Source organism: Sebastes fasciatus, chromosome 15 (genome assembly GCF_043250625.1).
Source record: "Sebastes fasciatus isolate fSebFas1 chromosome 15, fSebFas1.pri, whole genome shotgun sequence".
NCBI lineage: Eukaryota > Metazoa > Chordata > Actinopteri > Perciformes > Sebastidae > Sebastes > Sebastes fasciatus.
Window position 1 is genome coordinate 31,821,917 of NC_133809.1, and position 21,744 is coordinate 31,843,660.

The following is a 21,744-nucleotide window of genomic DNA, read 5'->3' on the forward strand; positions in this document are numbered from 1 at the left end:
CCGTGGTGAACGTTATGCTGCCTGTAACATCATCTAACATGACCGGTTTGGTGGTGGGTCAGTGATGGTCTGGGGAGGCACATCCTTGGAGGGTGGAACAGACCTCCATGTCATAGCCAATGGTACCCTGACTGCTGTTAGGTACCAGGATGAAATCCTCAGAGCGATTGTCAGACCTTACGCTGATGCAGTGGGCCGTGGATTCCTCCTGGTGCAGTGGGCCCTGGGTTCCTCCTGGTGCAGTGGGCCGTGGGTTCCTCCTGGTGCAGTGGGCCCTGGGTTCCTCCTGGTGCAGTGGGCCCTGGGTTCCTCCTGGTGCAGGACAATGCCCGGCCTCATGTGGCCAGAGTGTGTAGGCAGTTCCTGGATGACGAAGGCATTGATGCCATGGACTGGTCCTCACGTTCCCCTGACCTAAATCCAATTGAGCACCTATGGGGCGTTGTGTATCAGTGCATCCAACGCCGCCAAGTACTGCCACAGACTGTCAAGGAGCTCACTGATGCCCTGATCCAGGTCTGGGAGGAGATCCCCCAGGACACCATGAGCCGACTCATCAGGAGCATGCCCAGATGTTGTCGGGTGTGCATACAAGCATGCGTTGAGTATGAGTACAAGTATGAGTATTAGTACAAGTATGAGTATTAGTACAAGTATGAGTATGAGTACAAGTATGAGTATGAGTACAAGTATGAGTATGAGTACAAGTATGAGTATTAGTACAAGTATGAGTACGAGTATGAGTATGAGTATGAGTATGAGTACAAGTATGAGTTGCTGTGAGGAAATTCCCGCAAGTTGGATCGGCCTGTGATTTAAATTTTTTACTTTGATTTTCGATGTGATTTTGAATTCAGCCCTCAATGGGTTGATGATTTTGGTTTCCATTGACACATTCAAACAAATCATATAATGTACATCAGTAAAGGGCGGCACGGTGGCAGTGGTTAGCACTGTCGCCTCACAAAAAGAGGGTTGCAGGTTCGAATCCGGCTTGGGGCTCTTCAGTGTGGAGTTTACATGTTCTCCCAGTGTTGGCGTGGGTTTTCTCCGGGTTCTCCGGTTTACCCCACAGTCCAAAGACATGCAGGTTAGGTTCATTGTTGACTCTAAATGTCCCGTAGGTGTGACTGTGACTGTGAATGGTTGTCTGTCTCTATGTGTCAGCCCTGTGATAGTCTGGAGACCTGTCCAGGGTGTACCCCGCCTTTACCCAATGTCAGCTGGGATCGGCTCCAGCCCTCCTGCGACCCTGCATAGGATAAGTGGTTACAGATAATGGATGGATGTACACCAGTAAAGATTTCCAACTTCAATAACTCGCTCATCAAGATCTGAAGTGTGGTTTAAGTGTTTTGCGCAGTGTATAAACCAGCATAGAAATCACAATTACCAACATAAGTCACCATGTTCTGAACAGATACATTACATTACAAACACTAATAAAATTAACATTTGCATTGTGGAACATAAAATAGCAAAAAACTACTCAGTCCAGCACTCGGAACTAGGCAGGCATGATGGAAAATGTGGGCCGTACTGTCGCTACGATACTCAGGGCACTTCCTGCATGTCTATAGGGAGGGTGAAAAGAGGAGAGGTCACGCGTCATCAACGCGTCATCAACGCGTCATATTTTTGGGGTACAACACATGCGCAGTAAAATCGGGTCTGCACTCGCCAAAATCGAGCTAATCGCAACGCACGACCCGCATGTGTTATACCCCATACCCCAAGACCCGTGTCCAGCCTCTTTCAATAGGCCTTGCATGCCTATGGCATTTTACACTGCATGAATGAGCCTAGCGGCTAGCGGACTTTAGTAAGTTAGTTAGTTACTTTCATAGCTCTTCAACTCTTACTCGGTTTAACATTAAAGGTCACCTATTATGCAAAATGCACTTTTCCATGTCTTTTAAACATCAATATGTGTCCCCAGTGTGTCTACAGGCCACCATAGTATCATAAAAGACCATCCTCTCTCTTTTTCTCCTGCTCCGTTTGTCCGGAAATGGGTGTAGAAAATCACTTTGCTTTTTTTCCTTCTCTTCTGACGTCATTAGAGAAATGCAAGCCATGTAAGGGTTTCCTGGTCGAACCAGAGAGAACCTTCAGTAGCTGACCCCGCCCCACAGCGCGTCACTGTCTCTCCTCCTCAACCGAACTTGAGCAAAGTAGCTCCTACTGTTAGTCTGCAAGAACCAGCAGAACAGGCTTCATGTACTCCCATCATCTAAATATAACATGTTCTTTCACAAAGGCTTTATGTAATTACACTGTTTAAACAGGTGATATTTATATATTATATATTTGATGTTATGCATGTAGAAGAGTACAGGTAGTAAATAGTGACTTGTAAGCAACACAACACATTTCTGTTTCACAGTCAAACTTTATTTGAGTAGACAGATGACAATATTAATTATTCACAGCATTTGTAATCATCCCACCTGTTAGTTAGTTATGTGACATGGTACAGGAGAAAGTCTTTCAGCTCCAGTACACTACGGTAAACTAAGCTCCGGTGGTCTGTAGTCATGATAACACAGAGACAGCTCCTACAGTAATTAATATACCATTACTCTGATCTTCCATATATTTATCAGGTGTCTTTTAGCAGAAATAATGAACTGACTACTGTTTCACATCTTCTATTTTCCACCCTGATGGTCGCTGTGGTTACACACCGTCTCATAGCGGTAGCATGTAGCTAACCCGTTTGCATGTAGCTACATGCTAACGGGTTAGCTCTGTATCTCCCATCTGCTCACAGCTATCTGCTCTCAGCTGTCTGCTCTCCTCTGGGATGATTCTGTCGGTCGTTTCTCACAGATGGACCTGTGAAGACAGACGTAAAACAGAGTGTGTGTTTACGGTTTACAGAGTTGATGCATAAGGTAAACACTGAGCTAACTAACAGAGATATAAATAGCATCATTTACCTGAGAGAAACCGTCAGGAAAACCTGAATCTGGACCGCAGATGTTCATCATGTGTCGCCGATTTCTGATCAGATTCCTCCGGTAACGTGCGCTGTGTGAAGTTTCTGGTTTATAAACTTTAAAGTGGTTTATAAGCTCTATTCTAGCTGCTTCTCCCTCTCCTTACTGTCAGAGCTACAGGTTGCTCTCTCTCTCTATCTGTGACGTTGTGTTGTTGAGGACGTTTGATTGACAGAAACGCTGACCAATCAGAGCAAAGTGGGAGGAGACAGGCTGTAAATCAGGATCTCTCAGACAGAGGCTAAATGCAGGCTGAGTGAGAGAGACACTATGAGAAGAATAAAGGTTTTTTTTGAACATTGCAGCATGTAAACATGTTCTAGTGCAACATTAAAATACATCTATTAACCTGGAAATGAGCATAATATGAGACCTTTAAGTCTCTGCATCTCCCGACAGAACAACACCACGGTTGAATTTCAGCCCACCTGCAGGTTCTTTCAGCCCAACATTGTTGAATCAGAGCAGCTGATAGTAGCAACAAGCTAACGGGACTGCTGAGTGCCATATCTCAGCACACACAGACTGTGTCCAAAGCTCCGCCTCCACCCTCAGTGACAAACAATGATCAGAGGAAAGAGGACAAAGTGAGAAGAGAAACAAGCACGACCGTATATTACAAACAAACCCATATTTTTGTAGATTACAGCACACTTGTGATGCACTACAGAAGGATTTCTGTTGTGTTTTTGTAATGATTATGTACTGCGGTGGGTCACACAGACACTGGTATTGAAAAGATGCAACTTTTTATATTGCAGACTGTTGTAGTCTAATTTATGTAACAGTTTTTTAAATAAAAAGGGAGCTCAGTTCTCTTTTTAAAGAAGAATTTGAAAGTGTAAATGACAGTTGTCAGAGCATAAAACCAATGATCTGTTGATCTTTACAAATCAAGACTCCACAGTCTAACAATGGCATGTTTAAATCAAAAATTTAATTGAATCATGACCTTAAAATCGAAAGTGGAATCGTGAATTTGGAGAATCGTGTCAACCTAGTGTGTATGTGCGTGTTTGGTCCCTCCAGCCATGAGATTTATTATTTATGAGTGGTTAAAGTAGGACAGCCTGGCCTTCAAAGCTACCTCACTGAGAAGCCCTGCTATCTTCTTGTGTCTTGCTCTCCCTTCTATCACTCATTTTCCTCTCTCAACCTCTCTCACCCTAGCCCTCTCCTCCTTCCTCCTTCCACCACTTCACACCACTCTGTTTTTTTGTCTGCCTCTCATTTTCTCAGCCTCTTCTCTCCTGCTGTCTTGCATCATTTCTTTCTTTTCCCCCCCTCTCATCTTTCTTTTCTCTCTCCCACTGTCTTGCTCATTGCCTTATCTCTCTGCTTTGCCTGATTCATCTCTCTCTCTGCATTGCTCTCTCCATCACACACACACACACGTACACAAGCTGCTCTACATGAGTGTGTCCTCTCCTCCCTCCTTCTCTCCTCCCACTCGTTCACCCCAATCTCCATCTCTCCCCTGCCCCTCACTCATTTTTATTACTGTCACAGGAGCCTTTCTCTCACTCTCTCGCTGCCTCTTTCCTCTCTCTCTGTCTCTGTGTTTATGAGCAGAGCTATATTGAGATCGTCTGGCTGGCAGACACAGAGGAGAAGAGGGGGCGAGAGGGCATGATGAGGCTAGAGGAGAGAGGGAGGCAATCTGAGGCAATAAACAGAGACCCAAATAGGACAAATAGGCAAATAGCTGGTTTCAGACTTGCAACAATTCTTACAAAAACTGGCGACTTGGCACGAAAAATAAAGGAGCCCCTAAGGAAAAAAAAAAAAAGATAAATACTTTTGCGTTTTCCCGAGAAAACTTTTGCATTAGGGTCCCCATGTCAGCTAGCCGTAGGGCTGGGGCGATACATCTATCTCCTGATTTAATACTATCACAATACTTGGGTGCCGATTCGATATGTGTTGCGATTCTACAAGTATTGTGATTTGATATTGTGATTTATTGCAATTTTTGCTAACTTTTTTAACACTAAACCATGGGAAAAAGTTGAATCATACACTTTTACTTTGGAAAACATCTAAATTAATACAGTAAGAATGTTTGATTTTTAGCATGTATATAGTCAGAGAAGTCAAATATATCAGTCATTGTCAGAAATGACTTATTGATTTTTTTCCAGTAACCCAAAAATCAAAGAATAAAGACATTTCCCTCACAGATTAGTGGTATTTTCTTTTTAATTTATAAGGGACATGTAATGTTTTATATACTTCTAGTGAATATAATCAAATCAATCTTATTTCCATAGATGTATTTAGTATCTACAGTTCCCTTTGTTAACACCTTATTTTGAAAACCGAACGTAGTCCCACATGTCTACTTCCCACGTGTCTACTTCCTCTAACTTCTCCAAGGTGGTCTCTAGCTCTCCCGTCAGCTCCGTTCTCTTTATCCATCCATGGTCAGCTCCATCGGGGCCGTTTGAATGCAGAGAACACAAATGTCAGTATCTGGGTGTTGTATAGTTGTAGCGTCGGCCCATTTGACCACGGAGACGAGAGCGACGGCCGGCTCGACCGCCACGTTACCGCCATACGATAACGTTTCCTGTCCGTGACAGAGTTAGCATGCAGCTTTAGCCGTGATGTCTAGCTCTGCTTTTCCTGTCAATGTGTGAAACCCAAAGTGTTTCCATCCTTTACTGGATGTGTCGTGTTTACCACGCTGGATTGAACATGTGAGGGTGCAGGTCGTATTAACGCGGATCTCCGCCGTTTTCTACTTTTTTGTTTCAGCTGGCTGCGGTTTGTTTTGGTTGACAGATACGGAACGGATATGACGTCACGCTACTTCCTACTTCCTTCTACCTCTGCATTGACTCATATGAAGCAAATATGTTAATTCTGGCATAAAAAAAATCAATTTCAAAATCGTAAAAAGAAAAATTGCGATACATAGGTGAATCGATTTTTTCCCCCACCCCCGCGTAAGTTACGTACTTAACTAATGCCACATGTGTAAGTTACGTAACAAAAGTAAGGTAAAATAAGTCAATGTTGACTTGGTTTTACACGGGACATGAAGAGAGGTCTCCTGGGTGAAAGCCTGTGTTTGTTTGATCCACCAGACTTCCTTGAGCTAAGTTCACACTATACGGCTTTCAAAGTGGGCAGATCTCTGTACTGTTCACACTACACAACTTGCTGTCTTGCAAACGGGAGTCTTTAAGTCGTGGTTTTCACACTACATGACTGACCGGAGGCATTGTGTGACCACACACTACAATATCTTTCACCAGGAAGAATCCCCAATGACGTCTCCAAACTACGTTTTGTCACGAAAACACATGCAAGAAATAAACGGTAACTGACGTGATACCATACATGAGACCCATTGATGATGTTGTTGTTGGCACATGTTCACAAAATAGCCTGTTTCCACACTCTTTATTCCTCTCGGTGCAACAACAACTTTGCTCCATGTTGCAAATGCAACACATACAGTACTTCCTTTTGTTGCAGGCGACCCCTCCTTCCCCAGGTGTCCCCTCAACATGTGTCTCGTACTCTCATTGGCTGTAGCTCCCTGATAGACTCCCAGACAGGAATGTGTCTGTGAGGCATCAACTCGCGTCGGCGAGCCTCTCGGTTCACGTCTTTTAGCAGCTCGTATGACGCTTGAGCGCTGATGTGCGAGCCAACGCCAATTTGCCTCTGATCTGAGGCTTTTGTCAAGGAGCTCCAAAAACTATTGGGGAGCAGAAAATCTGGGCTAAAGTCGTGTAGTGTGAACTAGGCTTTAGCGGCAGCACTGCACGTCCTGGCTCTCGATTACATGGATTATATACAAATTACAGTCCATTACTTTTCATAGATATAAGTGTGAACAGTGAATGAGAACAGCCGGACTAGTGGCTAGACTCCATCGGGGGATATATTCTTTTACACCTCATGGCATGACTAGGCCAACTAAGCCTTGCTTTCAATTAAGCATCTCCTGATTGAAATGAGGGAACATGACAGCCAGTGCAACAGTGTGGCTCACTCGTGTGTTTTCATTGGACGATAATGGAGCTCTATGACACAGAGGAATAAGATCTTTGGATACTTGTTAGTAGGATCAATTTGATGCTGGTTTGGGTCTTTTAATGGGATTTGTTGATAATAAGAAAAGTATCGAATATCACAATCTCACTCATGCAGAAAGTCCTTGTATCTGACGCCATAGCACATAAAACAACATAACTGGTTGAAGGAGCTCAAGACCTGGAGCCCTGAGCAACGGAAAATCATCTGATGAGTCATCCCTCCATCCAGATGGGTTTATATTTGGAGAAGCCCCCGGCCCTTAGCATCTATTAAAGTTGGAGGTGGGTGTGTAATGGCAGCAGCTACAGTGAATCATTAGCTTAGAAGTTTGTTGTCTATGATTACCAGAGCCACACTTCCCTACAGGCAGACTAGAAGCCATGACTGGAGGCCGTTTTACAGAGCCGGCTGCATCCTAAGATGCAAATACAGCTCCCTTTTCATGTTCCTATTATTGTTGAGTTCTCCTAAAGGTCTCATGAATGGAGACAAAACGTAGATGACACCAACAAGGCGAGCCCGACCAGAGGGATATGAATCTATCACTTTAATTGTCTTGTTGTGACCTCATAGCCTGGGCTCATCATTTACATGTGTCCCAGTAAATAGTTTAAGTGAGCACATAATTATCCCTAAAATAAAATACAAATAGATATGCAACCCATATTATGGTAACAGTAGACAATCATTTGATATGAAAATGTAATTCTGGGGTGACCACTAGCTCACTCGCTAGAGCATGCGCCCCATAGGTCCTTGGCAGCGGCATAAAGCAGCATATTTGTCCACTCCCATGTTGATAAGAGTATTAAATACTTGACAAATCTCCCTTTAAGGTACATTTTGAACAGATACAAAATGTGTGATTGATCGTGATTAACTACGGACAATCATGCAAATAATTGCAATTAAATATTTGAATCAATTGACAGCCCTAGTTTTAACAAATGTTATCATGCTAACATGCTAAACTAACATGGTGACTATGATACAGCTTATACCTGCTAAATATCAGCAAGTCAAAGCTATACTCATCAAAATTATTATTTTAGAAATGGGAAAAAATGACAAGGTGTCAATCATAATGATGAAACCACAGAGACTTTCCACCCGACTTCCACTCGACAACTTTACTGTTTTGTTCAGTCTCGCCGTCGGACTCTCATCAGCGTCGTTTCCGGCAGCAGCAGGCAGCTGTTTTTAGAAAGAGAGCTCCTATAAACCCACAGTACACTACTTGCCCAGGACCCGACAGCAGAGAAGTTAGTGACTAGCTGGTGAACACAGTGACGCATTCAGCAGCTTAAGTGCCAGATAGTTCTCTCAGGAGTTGGTGGTTACCAAAACAGAGCTAAAAGAGTGGAGATTGGCTTGTGAACTACTTGGATGTGTAAATGAGCAACTGTTTGTTAACATGATCACCAAATCAACTTTCTAAAGTTATGAAATGTGGTAGTAGGCCCATATGAATAAACTAATGCTTAACATTTATCATTTCATCATCTTCTCTAACAAGACTTGGTCAAAACTATTTGTTTGTTCCACTAATAGTCAGTGGTCATGTCTATAATGTTAAATCCAGCGCCACACGTCCACCAGGTCCGACGAGGACACTAGGGGACACGCTGCTTCACTCAACTGGCCGTTCAAGCGGTGATGTACCCTCTTGTGGAATCTACCTGATTGGTTCCTGGTTCTCCGCTCGTCGTTTCAAACAGGAAACAACATGGTGGCCTGCTCGTAAACTTTCTGTTATTTCGTCTAAACAATCCACCAAAATCTACTTCTGAAAACATATTAAGGGAGAAACAGGTGATGCCACTGCTGAATCTGGTTTCATTTTAGAACTACATCGCCTAGTTTGACTGCTTGGTCCAGGTTTTGTGAGCCGGACACGTTGCGCTAGATGGACTGAAGGACTGTTTCCGCCTTTTCGTTTTGAAAGAGCAACGGCTAATGAGGAAACTCCAACACTCAGCAGACTAATCGTGTAACTTCATCACTCAGTCAGTGACAGACATCTGCGTTTGTAGGACTGCTAACCCTCTGCGGTCCAGACAAAAATGTTATCAGATAGAAACCATTCAAGATATGTTATATGTCTTTTATGTACAGTTAGTATATGAACTTCTAGACAATTTAATTGCTTTATTAATCGTATTGCTCCTCCCAGCTTCTGATTGTACATTTGTTTTGTCACTTTTATCTGATTGTAACTGTAATGGTTAACGGCTGATCCCACGTGGAAATGAAATACAACCAACAGAGCATGTGAGCTCACCTGAGCCATGTATTGGTAGCCACGGGATGGCCTCATTAATCACTTGATTGTCCACACTTGTGTACCAGTAAGCTCTGATTACGATCCACACACTTGCAGTCTTAACAGGCACTTGGGCACCATGGCAGTTACCAGAATTATGTCACACAAGTATGCACTTGACTAGCCGCAAATACTGCAAGTGTGCGTACTGGGATGGAACCACAGTCTGGTTTGACAAAGCGTGAGGCAGAGGAGCCAGACACCTTACTACTGCTACCGATAGTGAAACATGATGAAACTGGAGTGGCATTCCAAAGTATGTGTAAATAAATGACACTGCATGTTTTCACAAATAAAGGTACAGGTTTCTGTGCTTAACGTAAATAATTACATGAGCCTGAGAATGGAAGGTGCTATGGGCAAAGCTGTGTCCGTTTACATGAGTCAAGTTGGCTGCATTTGCCAAAAGGGTTTGTGAAAAATCCGAAGAGCTCCTCGCTCTGACACCAAATCATTTCTAAGTCCAAGTAAAATTGAAGTCAACACAACATGACACAGAGACCTCAAGTTGTGCATTTGAGGTGAGTCCAGACTCAAGTACCAGACATGGCGATGCCCTCTTATACCTGCTGCTGGTGTCATCATCAGAACAGTGCAGACAAACTCCTTCAACGGGCCTCTACAGTCAGCAGATCTAAACATCTTTCACCCTTTACAGGAAGCACGGAAGGATGGATTTCCACTTCCTTTATCACTCAAAGAGCTGGAGGCTTTTTTACTGAAGATCCATCACACACAGTTCAGACTGCAGTGTGACAGCAGTACAAAAAATAGAGTAAAGGTGAACTACTAGTTTATTGATACTTCATATATTAGACGTTGAAGTTTTTATGCACATATATAAAGAATCAGCTTAGAGAGATCTAGTTACAGCAATCCTGCAGCGACAGGAGAGGGAACGGGTCATTGACCAATGTGTGTTTGTGGATGAGTGTTTGAGCAGTAAAGAGAGAACAAAGGCACAATCCAGGCAATAGAGCAACCGTATGGTATCCGTGCTTTGAGCAGGTGTCTGCTGAAGCGAGGGGAAAGCATGAGTACTCAACCATATGTGATTGAGCAACTGGTCAATAAAGAGAAAGATGATGTTGAAAACACTCCCCAAGGTCACATTATAAGGAAATCACACCGCCACACTTCTACACATCTCAGTCTCCCTGCATCTTTTGAACAATTCCTCTCTTATTCTGAGCAATGAAATTTCAATTCCCCAGCCTGGCCCATACTTGGGCGATGATCACTGTTTTCATCAGGACCAGTGTGTCTAGAGCTTGAGATTAAATAATGGAGCAAATAAATCAGCTCTGTAATTAGACAAACTGTGGTGCAAAAAGGATTGGAGCTCCAACTCGGTCTCATTTTCTCTGTGCCCCAAAATCGCCTGGAATTTACAGATTCAACTATTCCTTGAAGGAGGACTCCTTTCGCTGCCTAATGGCACACTAACTTTTGTCCGCTGCCTTAAAGTGAAAGTAACAACACATTTGATTGAATGTATATATACGCTGCAGTTGTATAAATTCCATAAGTTTAAAGTAAAATAGATGTATTGCCTCTGTCAAACCACTCTTTTCAATTAAATCTGGTGCACAAAGTGAATGAAGCTGCTTTCAAGAGTGGTACATAGATCTGATCTGATCTGCATTAAAGCAGCAGTGGGTAGAAATGGAGCAAATAGGATTTAAAAAAGTTATTTTTATAAAACGGTCCCTATATCGTGACAGTAGTGCATGAGACAGGTAACCTGAAAAAAATAATGTGCCTCTGTGTCCTCCGGTGTCCTCCGGTGCTCCTAACAGCATCTGCAAGATTTCACAGACCGGAGGATCAGAGCTGATCAGGAGTCTACCGTCTCTGAGTAGCTGTCAATCACTCATGAACTCTGATCAAACAGTCAAACTAGGCATCGCTGATGAAATATGAATCAATATTCTGTTACTGTAATGACTATTTCTCTCCCCAGATGTTTTCAGAATCATCTTGTAGTGTACTGTTTAGCTGTAAAATGAGAACGTTTGTGACCCGGCAGCCATGTTGAGATCTGTTGAGGAAATACCAAGCACCGCCCACCAGCCAGATCAAACATTCTCATTTTACAGCTAAACAGTACACTACAAGATGATTCTGAGAACGTTTGAGGAGAGAAATAGGCATTACAGTAACAGAATATTGATTCATATTTGATCAGCGCTGCCTAGTTTGACCGTTTGATCGGAGTTGGTGAGTGATTGACAGCTGCCTCTGACGAATGAACAGCCAATAGGAACGCTCTCTCTCTGAAATGACCTGTGATGGGTCAAAGTCTTGTTACAAGGCTAATGGTCATTGTATTTTACATTGTTGGAAAGCCTGTTTATTTACCTTCACAATGATGTCCAACTTGTAAGGATCATGCATTTGTGGGATGAGCAGCACAGCTGATTATGTGGGGAGCGCCCAAGAAAAATTTGCCAAAATGCCCTGCCAATGGTAAACAGTGTATTCTCCTGTTGGTATTGACTCTTGTTTTGAGTTGTTTAGTGGATTGGATGATTGAACTCTCTATCAGTAACAAGGAACAAACAAGACATATTGGCTATTTTACACTTTATTCATTTAATACACCGTCAGGAGCCTCAGTAGCGGTGGAAGATCCATACACAGCCACAACAGCCTGGCACCTCCTCCTCATGCTGGTCACCAACCTGGTCACACGTTGCTGTGGGATGGCGTTCCATTCCTCAACCAGGATTCATTGCAGGTCAGCCAGCGTGGTTGTGTTGGTCACTCTAACATGTACAGCACGCCCAAGCTGATCCCACAAGTGTTGAATTGGGTTGAGGTCTGGACTATTGGCAGGCCGTTCCATTCTCTCTACTCCCACATTGTGGAGGTAGTCTGTGATAACCCTGGCTTTGTGGGGGTGAGCGTTGTTTCTTGGAGGATGAAGTTAGGTCCCAGATTGTGGAGATATGGGATCAACACTGGCTGCAGAATCTCATCCCGATATCTCACTGCATTGAGATGGCCTTCAATGATGACAAGCTTTGTTTTGCCAGTGACATCATTGAGGGAACACGTAGCCACGCTGGCTGACCTGCAACGAATCCTGGTTGAGGAATGGAACGCCATCCCACAGCAACGTGTGACCAGGTTGGTGACCAGCATGAGGAGGAGGTGCCAGGCTGTTGTGGCTGCGTATGGATCTTCCACCTCTACTGAGGCTCCTGACGGTGTATTAAATGAATAAAGTGTAAAATTGCCAATATGTCTTGTTTGTTCCTAGTTACTGATAGAGAGTTCAATCATCCAATCCACCAAACAACTCAAAACAAGAGTTAACACCAACAGGAGAATACACTGTTTACCATTGACGGAGCATTTTGGCAAGTTTTTCTTGGGCGCTCCCCACATAATCAGCTGTGCTGCTCATCCCACAAATGCATGATCCTTACAAGTTGGACATCATTGTGAAGGTAAATAAACAGGCTTTCCAACCATGTAAAATACAATGACCATTAGCATTGTAACAACAGAGAAATAATCTGCCACACACAAATTTCCAAACTTTTCTTTCCAAGTTTAGATGTTTTTCTTGCATACAAACATTACTGTGTGTGTGCGCATTCAGGGAAAAAAACGCTTTGGCAGCCAGTCACAAGATTGTATTCAACCGTTGTAATCAACGTAGATTTTGCATAGTTTGTTCATTCTTGTTCACCTGTTATGAAATGGTTACTGTTAGATCAGACGTACTGTAAATGTGATGTGACTTGGGGGACTAGGGTCTGTTTGGTTGACACTCCGGTCGGAGTTCAAGTTACGTGAGTCCCTCTTGATGGACGCCGCCAGACACTTTTTCCTCAGCGATTCCTCAACAGGTTTAACATTAATATAAAACTTGGATTTAGTCTTGTTATTGGTACTTAGTAGTATTATACACAGCCGCTCTTTGTATGTCGGGCAGGTGACATTAGACATTGACATTAGACCAAAATGTAACGTTACGGCATACCGGAGTGAGCTTTCCCCGCTGTAGTCTCGTGACGTTACAACAATTTAGAGTCGTAATGAGGTCTTGCATCACTTTTAAGTTTTAAGGCATAGTCGCTAAATTTATCCAAATATTTCCTTAGGTAGTGGGTTGATCACCCGGTTGTTGATCAGTTCATTTTTATCGATCTGTGGAGCATGACAGCTCGCCGTGACCACCCGCTGCTCTGCTAGCGCTGTGTGACTAGAATTCTTTTACCCATCAGGCCTGGATCCATAATCTCCTTCTGTTTTCAGCAAAGTCATGTGATCCCCTCGGAATATTAAACATTTTCACTCTATCTTTTCTGCGGTTGGTGCAGTTTACTGCACAACAACTCCTCGTCATCTCTGCTCTGCCAGACATGCCGTGCTTTCTGCCCCCTAGCTGTGCTCACATCTCTGTGACGACGTCACACAGAAACCCGTCAATAAAGTTAAAATGTTATAAAGTCACAATCAAATATGGCTTTATTGAATCCCCTGAACACTTGGTTTGACATTGTAAGTATTTCAATGTAACATTCTATATTCATGACTTAATAAGCAACCATTGAAGTTAAAGTTTGGAATACGTATTATTCAGTCAGAAACTCAGCTAATCTGCTGCAGCTAATCAGACTTGTGTGGATGTTTTGATCAGATTTTGATTGACAGTGGGCTGGTAACATTCACAAACTGTCATCAGATTCAAATACTGCTAAGCTCTTATTGGTGCACACTGGCATCTCTCATGTGACACAAGCAAAACTGTTCTAACTTACTGTATCTTGGTAGAACATTTGTGTTCATGTATCAATCAGTCAATCAAACTGTATTTGTATAGCACCTTTCATACAGGTTATTGCAGTTCAAAGTACTTCACAGATGACTGACAAGAAGAAAATAAGACAGAACAAGGGTGGACCATGAAAACAACAGAAAAGACAAAAACAATTAAGAAATTTAACAATTTGACAATTTGTGACCAATGGACGTGAGACAACACGATACACATGTAGTAAAATAGAATTAAAAGCTATAATAACAGTAATAGTAGTAAAACAACGTGAAATAAAAACTAGATTAATGGAATAACAATAAAATAGAATACAATTATACAGCTAAGACCCATAATAAGATGCTGATTGAGAAAATAAGTGTTCAGGGCCTTTTATAAGCCAGTGATAAATAAAACTAGTGGGTTGCAAGGTTGTGAAAAATCCCTTTGGCTGGGCTTTATCCTCCTTATTTATGACACTTGATTTTCCTTTCTTGTTGCCACGGAGCAACTGAACCAAAATCAGTTTACTAACAACTAGCGCTGTCAATCGATTAAATAGTTAATCATGATTGATCGCATGATTGTCCATAGTTCATCACGATTAATTGCAAATTAATCACACATTTTGTATCCGTTCAAATAAACCTTAAAGGGAGATTTGTCAAGTATTTAATACTCTTATCAACATGGGAGTGGACAAATATGCTGCTTTATGCAAATATATGTATATATTTATTATTGGAAATCAATTAACAAAACAATGACAGATATTGATCCAGAAACCCTCACAGGTACTGCATTTAGCATAAAACAATATGCTCCAATCATAACATGGCAAACTGCAGCCCAACAGGCAACAACAGCTGTCAGTGTGTCAGTGTGCTGACTTGACTATGACTTGCCCCAAACTGCATGTGATTATCATAAAGTGGGCATGTCTGTAAAGGGGAGACTCGTGGGTACCCATAGAACCCATTTACATTCACTGATCTGGAGGTCAGAGGTCAAGGGACCCCTTTGAAAATGACCATGACAGTTTTTCCTCGCCAAAATGTAGCGTAAATTTGGAGCGTTATTTAGCCTCCTTCACGACAAGCTAATATGACATGGTTGTAACCGATGGATTCCTAACTTTAAAACTGAGCTCACTGCAACCTAAAAATCGCAACTTGTGTTAATACGTAAAAGAAATTAGTGGCATTAAAACAAATTTATGTTAATGCGTTATCGCATTAACTTTGACAGCCCCACTAACAATTTTTCATAACATCACAGGGTTATAAACAGTGATGTGTTATCACTTACCGATGTACGTCCTGATATTTGAATGGTTAAGCAGTCGCTTAGCTTAGAAATAAAGTGAATAAACTACATAGTCAGTAACTGTGATTCTGTGAACTGAACTGAACGAACCGATATGAATCAGCTAGGTGAATCATAATTTCCACCCCTAATTGTTGGGTTTCTCACCTTCTAATAAGCTATGTCTGCAGTTATATACGTTAAAGGAATAGTTTAACACAGACATTTGGGGAATTATACTTATTTGCTTACTTGCCGAGAGTTAGATGAGAAGATCAATACCATACTTGTTTCTAAGCTAAATATAAAACTACAGCCAGCAGACGATCATGCGGTTAGTCTGGTTGTCTAATAAGTCATGGTGTCCCGTGTGGAGCCAAAAGTCAACGCTGACTAATTTTTCTTTATGAATGCAAGTTAATTTACTTTGTTTGAATTCACAACGTTAACCATGTGTTGAAGTCTATCGGACTACCCTGCATGTTGAAAAAAAGACGCTAAAGGTACCCAGTGTGTTAAAACACAGGTGACACCACAGGGCCCTGACCAAGCCTCTGTATGTGACGAGTTGGGAGTGTGAACGTGTTGGATAAGCATCGTGAAATGGATGAATGGATTACAACAGTCCATCAGGTGTGTGGTTGTAAATGTTAATAAGCCGTTGATAAACAGATTGTGGTCTGTCCAGTTTATCGGCAGCTCTTTCTTTGTAAGGTGAGGGGTTGAACAGTTCATTAGAGCGGTCAACGTAATCAATTAAAGAGCTAAGCAAAGCATTTGTCATTTCGGAGGGAGATATAAACAGGAAATGAGATTTTTCACATCCCGGCAACCCAGAAGTTGTTCTTATTAATGGCATTGACCTTTCAGGATGGAACAGCCCGGTCGTACGAAAAAGCGTATGAATGACACGGTGACACGACAATGCGTAAGTCAGTAAAGTCAGTCAAAAAGAGAGTCATACAATATCGGCAAAGCGTTTCACAGATGGAGAGAAATGGTTGCCAATAATTAATTTTTTACTTTTACTTTTCTTTATTGTTTACTCACTTATTAATTCTATCTTGTTCTGTTTTTTACTGATGCCTCTTGTTATTTGCATTTTGCTGCTGTAATCCTGCAAATTTCCCTGCTATGGGACTAATAAAGGATTATCTTATTTTATTTAGCGTTCTCTTAAACACAGCCAATGGCTCACGGCTAAGGTTAGCAGAAGGCTCAATTATTAGCAACATTTTCTCTCCATCTCTGAAACGCTTCTGATATTGTAGCTCGCTAGAGCCTCGAATCAAAGTTTGTCAGCTCAAATGTATGTGATATCTGGATTCTGGCACCCAACAACACAGCAAGATGACATTTTAGATGTTAGTGTTAGCCTCCAGTCTTTCCTTTGTTTTGCCTCCAGCTAACACCGTGACATCATCATGACGTCGGCTGTGAAAAGGTCTATATGAACATCATTGTTGCTCTCGGTGTGTCATTTGGAGGCCATGTACTCTGTACTGACTGCAATGTAAATGCATCCGCGTAAATATGCTACGCTCAGTTAGTGACTTAGAATACAAAGTGAGAAAGACTGCTTATGCTGGGCGGGAGGGGAGGTGGATGGCTCCAACAAACAAGACTTTCAACCAGGAGATCGGTGTTCAACACCAGTGTTTTGTTTTGTAGGTTATGTTATTGAGGTGTTTTCCATATTTATGTTACGTTGTCTCTAGAGATGTTTATAATGAACCGTTAACCGACATTAAGAATTTTAACCGACTAATGCTATCGCTTAAACATTTAAAAGAAATTTTTAAAATAATTAAAAAGCTGAGCAAAACTCAGAGGAGTGGCTAGTCACTTTAAAGAGAAAAGCTGGTCCACCTTAACAGCCCACCTTAAGTGAGCCTGAGCCGGTTTTGCAAGATACAGGAAGTTGGCTTCGGTCTTGAGGAGATGTGGCATTTATTCACTGACAAATAAACTGTACACACACTGCTACTGCTACCTTCACAGCTATAACACCACTGACAACCCCTCACTCACCGCCGCCACACACACGGTCTGTCGGACACTCGCTAACGTTACGCCGCGCTGACAGACCGTACGTGTGTGATGACAGAGAGCACGAAGCCACCAGCAACGCTACATCTCTGAACGCAGAACAAACACACACGGTCTGTTGGACACTCAGTATCGTTACGCAGCTCAGAGTAGAGGGCAGACACACAGCTGAAAACCTCGCAGCTAAACTAAATGGTGTGGTGGGGACTTACTGGGACAACACAAGCAGCATCGTGGCTGCTACAGTAACTCACCCGGACGGGTGAACTGGAACTGCACTGCAGTCGGCGCACCGCTGCATGCGACGCACTAATCTTGTTGGTTAACGGTTAATAATCAGTTAATGAGGGTCGGTTATCGGTTAGACAAAAAATTCAAAATTAGCATCCCTAGTTGTTTCTGTACGTATTTTACTAAGTTTACATGCAGTACTTATTTTAACCCCAACCATGACTTTTTCTTAAACCTAACTATATAGTTTTGTTGTGAATGCCTAACTGCGGTTGTTACCATAGTTTTGTTGCGTTGCGTACAAATGACACACAAAAAGCGGCGTACAAATGACACGCAAAAATCCTAAAATGTGTCCTCATGACACGCGGAATGTCCTTGTAATGTCGTGCTATATATACGAGATGGGGTTGGATGGAAAGTTAAAAGCCATTAATAAGAACACGGTGATGTTTATAAATCATTTACTTATGCTTATAAACCTATATAACGGCTGACTTAGTAGAAAGTAATCCATTAGAAAACTATTGATATTGAAATACTGATAGTTGCTTTATTAAAGCACACCAGCTCCTTTTGTAACATCAAACAGTCCAACCTCAGCAGACCTCCCACAGTGCCCTACAGAGTCAACCAAACTTTCTGAGAGACTTCACCCCCCCATGCCCTATCCCATCATGGGAGGTTTTGATTCACAGGACTGACAACCTTATTATGCGGCGCACTTATTATTGATATTACGCCGCAGAGGCGCGGTTGCCATGGTCACCGAGCGAGAGACATTTAATTTTCTCTCCTCCATCATCATTATCTATGGGGCCATCTGTTGTGGAAAATGAATTCAGCCTCATTTGCATGACTGATAAGCACATTCTTTATCTGTCCCACAGAAGGTCATATGCCATGGATTTGGGGACTAGAGAGAGAGAGAAAGAGAGTGAGGGGGTGAAACGATGCGTGGTCTCACCTCTATGAACTAGGTAAATGGGGTGCATGTGTGTGTTTGAGTGTCTATTGGAGCTTGGATGTGTGCATGTGTCTGCATAATGCATGGACATGTAATGTTTATGTATGCCCTCTTGTTTATACCCATGCCATGGCTTTGTTCTCATGTGGATGCTGTTGAATTTACATAAGCACGTGCCTGTGTGTGTGTGTACCCACCATCATTACTACATGCAGTCATTTTGTGTGTGAATGCATATATTTCCACAATGGTGGTGTGTGACTATGTGTTGTCTTATAGGTCTGGGTTGTGGGGACTAGTCGTATTTTGAGGTTTAGACCTCAGAGAGAGGGTGTTTTTTAAAGTAATTCAATTTAGTCCAACTTCTTCAAGGGCTACGTTTGGGCTTCGGTTTAGTGCACAGACTTGCCAACTATGGTGCAATGCTAGAATAAAAGCTGCATTCCAGCAGCCCATTGACTGGCCTGTTGTCATTCGTCATTCCTAGGGCGTCAAATACCGACGCTTTGTCAAAGCTGTTGGCGTTCGATACTGCTGCACAAGGCACCCTTTAGCGTCGGTATGAGACGCACAGGGCTTTCCATTAACTGCAATGTAAACCCATCCACGTCAATATTAAACGCTGAGAGAAAATGCTGTGGTGATGTAGTTTAAAGAGCGAACCAACAAACAGACCTCCTGTTTCCCGTACCCATGTGTGTGTGTGTTTGTGCCGGTGGAAGAGTACTGCTGGCGTTGCTTGACTGCCGCTTCTCCCTCTGTCAGCTGTCTTTTTTTTTCGTTATGTTTCGTTGTGTTGCTGTTTCTATCCTGTCCTCCTGAGTTTTGTTGTCTTCTGTCTCGATCCCTCTCTTGTTTTCCGTTTTTGGTCCTGCTCACTGAAACCTGGCAACAACCCGACCTTAACCAAGCATCCCCCCCAACTTTGGCTACCTCTGTAAACCCCGCCGCTCCCGTCGTGGAGGGAGTGTTATTCAACCGGAACCTCAGGACCACAGAACTCACTTTCCCTACAGTCACCCAATTCGAATTCCTTGCCTTTAAAACCTGCTCCACCTCAGTCATCCTCATTTATCGCCCACCTAAACCAAATTCATCCTTCCTCTCTGATCTGTCCGAACTCCTTACCCTAGCATCATCCTTACCCGTACTGCTACATGGCAACTTCAACATTCACATAGACTGCCCTACCTGTAAATTTGCTTCTGATTTCACCACTTTACTACAACTTCAACCTCACCCAGCACATCACCTTCCCCACACACAATAAAGGCCATATTCTCGATCTTGTCTGCTCTGTCAATGTCCAGGTTCTCAACATTCACCCATCCTCCTCTCCCCTATCTGATCACAAACTCATCTAATTCACAATCCTGTCCCCAACACCCCGTCCTCAACTCTCCAGAGTCATATCATTCCGTAACACTAAGGACATCGATCCCCTCCATCTCTCCGACCTGCTATCTACTGCCCTCCCCCTGGACCGACCCCTCACCTCACCTGATGATCTCACCAACCACCTCAACTCCACCCTGTCTGCCTCCCTCAACTCACTGGCCCCCCTAAAAATCAAAACTGTTTCCTTCAACACCTCCTCCCCCTGGTTCACACCCCACCTCAGAAAACTCAAACAGACCGGCCGCCAACTAGAACGCCTCTGGGAAAAAACATTACTCACTGTTCACCTCGAAGCCTATAAATCTCACCTCATCACCTACACGGACGCCATCACTGTTGCCAAGTCTGCCTACTTCTCCAGCATTATCAATGACCCCACCCGTAACCCCCGAACCCTCTTCTCCACTGTTAACACTCTCCTCAAGCCTCGTGCCAACACCCTCTCTGCCCCTTTACCCGATCTATGTAACTCATTCCTTCAGTTTGTTGCCGACAAAATCACAACCATCAACAACTCACTGTTCCCCGTGTCTGACCCAGCAGCAACAACACCGGCCCCTTTTCTCTCCATCCCTCTGGATCCCCTGACTCCTCCCCCCCCTCGCCATCTCTCCCGGTTCGACCCAGTTGACTCAACCACCATTTCCAAATTTCATCAGCTCGTCCAAACCCACCACCTGCTCCCTGGACCCCCTCTCCACTCCCCTGCTGAAGTCCTGCCTCCCTGTCCTATGCCCCTACCTCACCAACCTCTTCAACTCCTCACTGTCCCACGGAACTGTCCCCTCCGCCTTCTAAACCGCTGCTGTCAGCCCCATGCTCAAGAAACCAGGTCTTGACCACTTATGTCTCAATGACTACCGTCATATCTCCAACCTCCCCTTCCTCTCCAAAACCCTCGAACGCCTCGTCACCTCACAACTCCAATCCCACCTGCACTCCAGTAACTTATTTGAACCCCTTCAATCCGGTTTTCGCCCCCTCCAAAGCACAGAAACTGCACTCCTCCAAGTCCTCAATCACCTCCTCACTTCTGCCGACACCGGAGCCCTCAACATCCTCGTCCTCCTGGACCTGAGTGCAGCCTTCAATATCGTGAGTCACAACATCTTACTCACCAGACTCCAAGACATCGGTATCGAAGGTACTGCACTCAGCTGGCTCCGGTCCTACCTCACCAACAGATCACATTTCATCTCCCTTCAAAACAACTCCTCTGCCACATCTACAGTCACACAAGGTGTCCCCCAAGGCTCTGTACTCGTCCCACTCCTTTTCATAATCTACATATTCCCCCTCGGTCAGATCCTCCACCCATTTCAACCTGGACTTCCATTGCTATGCCGATGACACACCGATATATTTCAGCACCAACTCCCCCCACAACCCACCCCTGTCCCACATCAACTCCCGCCTCTCTGCAATAAAAACCTGGATGCAAGAGAATTTTCTCAAACTCAACAGCGACAAAACTGAAATCTTTCTCATCGGCTCCAAATCTACCCTCAGCAAACTCAACAACCCCACACTCACCATTGATGGCACCACTGTTTCCCCCTCCTCCCATGCACGCAACCTTGGCGTGTTATTTGATCCCAGCCTCTCCCTTGAGCCCCACATCCGCCAAGTTGTCAAAATCTCCTTCTAC

General features: G+C 43.4%; 1 protein-coding gene and 1 long non-coding RNA gene across 2 annotated transcripts in view; one reads left to right on the plus strand and one right to left on the minus strand.

Annotated features, from left to right (window-relative positions):
* myt1lb (myelin transcription factor 1-like, b) overlaps positions 1-21,744 on the plus strand; it is a 238,254-nt gene that overhangs the window by 25,495 nt on the left and 191,015 nt on the right. The window lies entirely within an intron of this gene.
* LOC141783056 (uncharacterized) overlaps positions 2,373-21,744 on the minus strand; it is a 281,504-nt gene continuing 262,132 nt past the window's right edge. The window contains exons 2-3 of the long non-coding RNA XR_012597202.1: positions 2,943-3,375; positions 2,373-2,838 (exon numbers count right to left, since the gene is read on the minus strand). This is a non-coding gene — a long non-coding RNA (uncharacterized LOC141783056). The remainder of the gene's footprint in view (positions 2,839-2,942; positions 3,376-21,744) is intronic.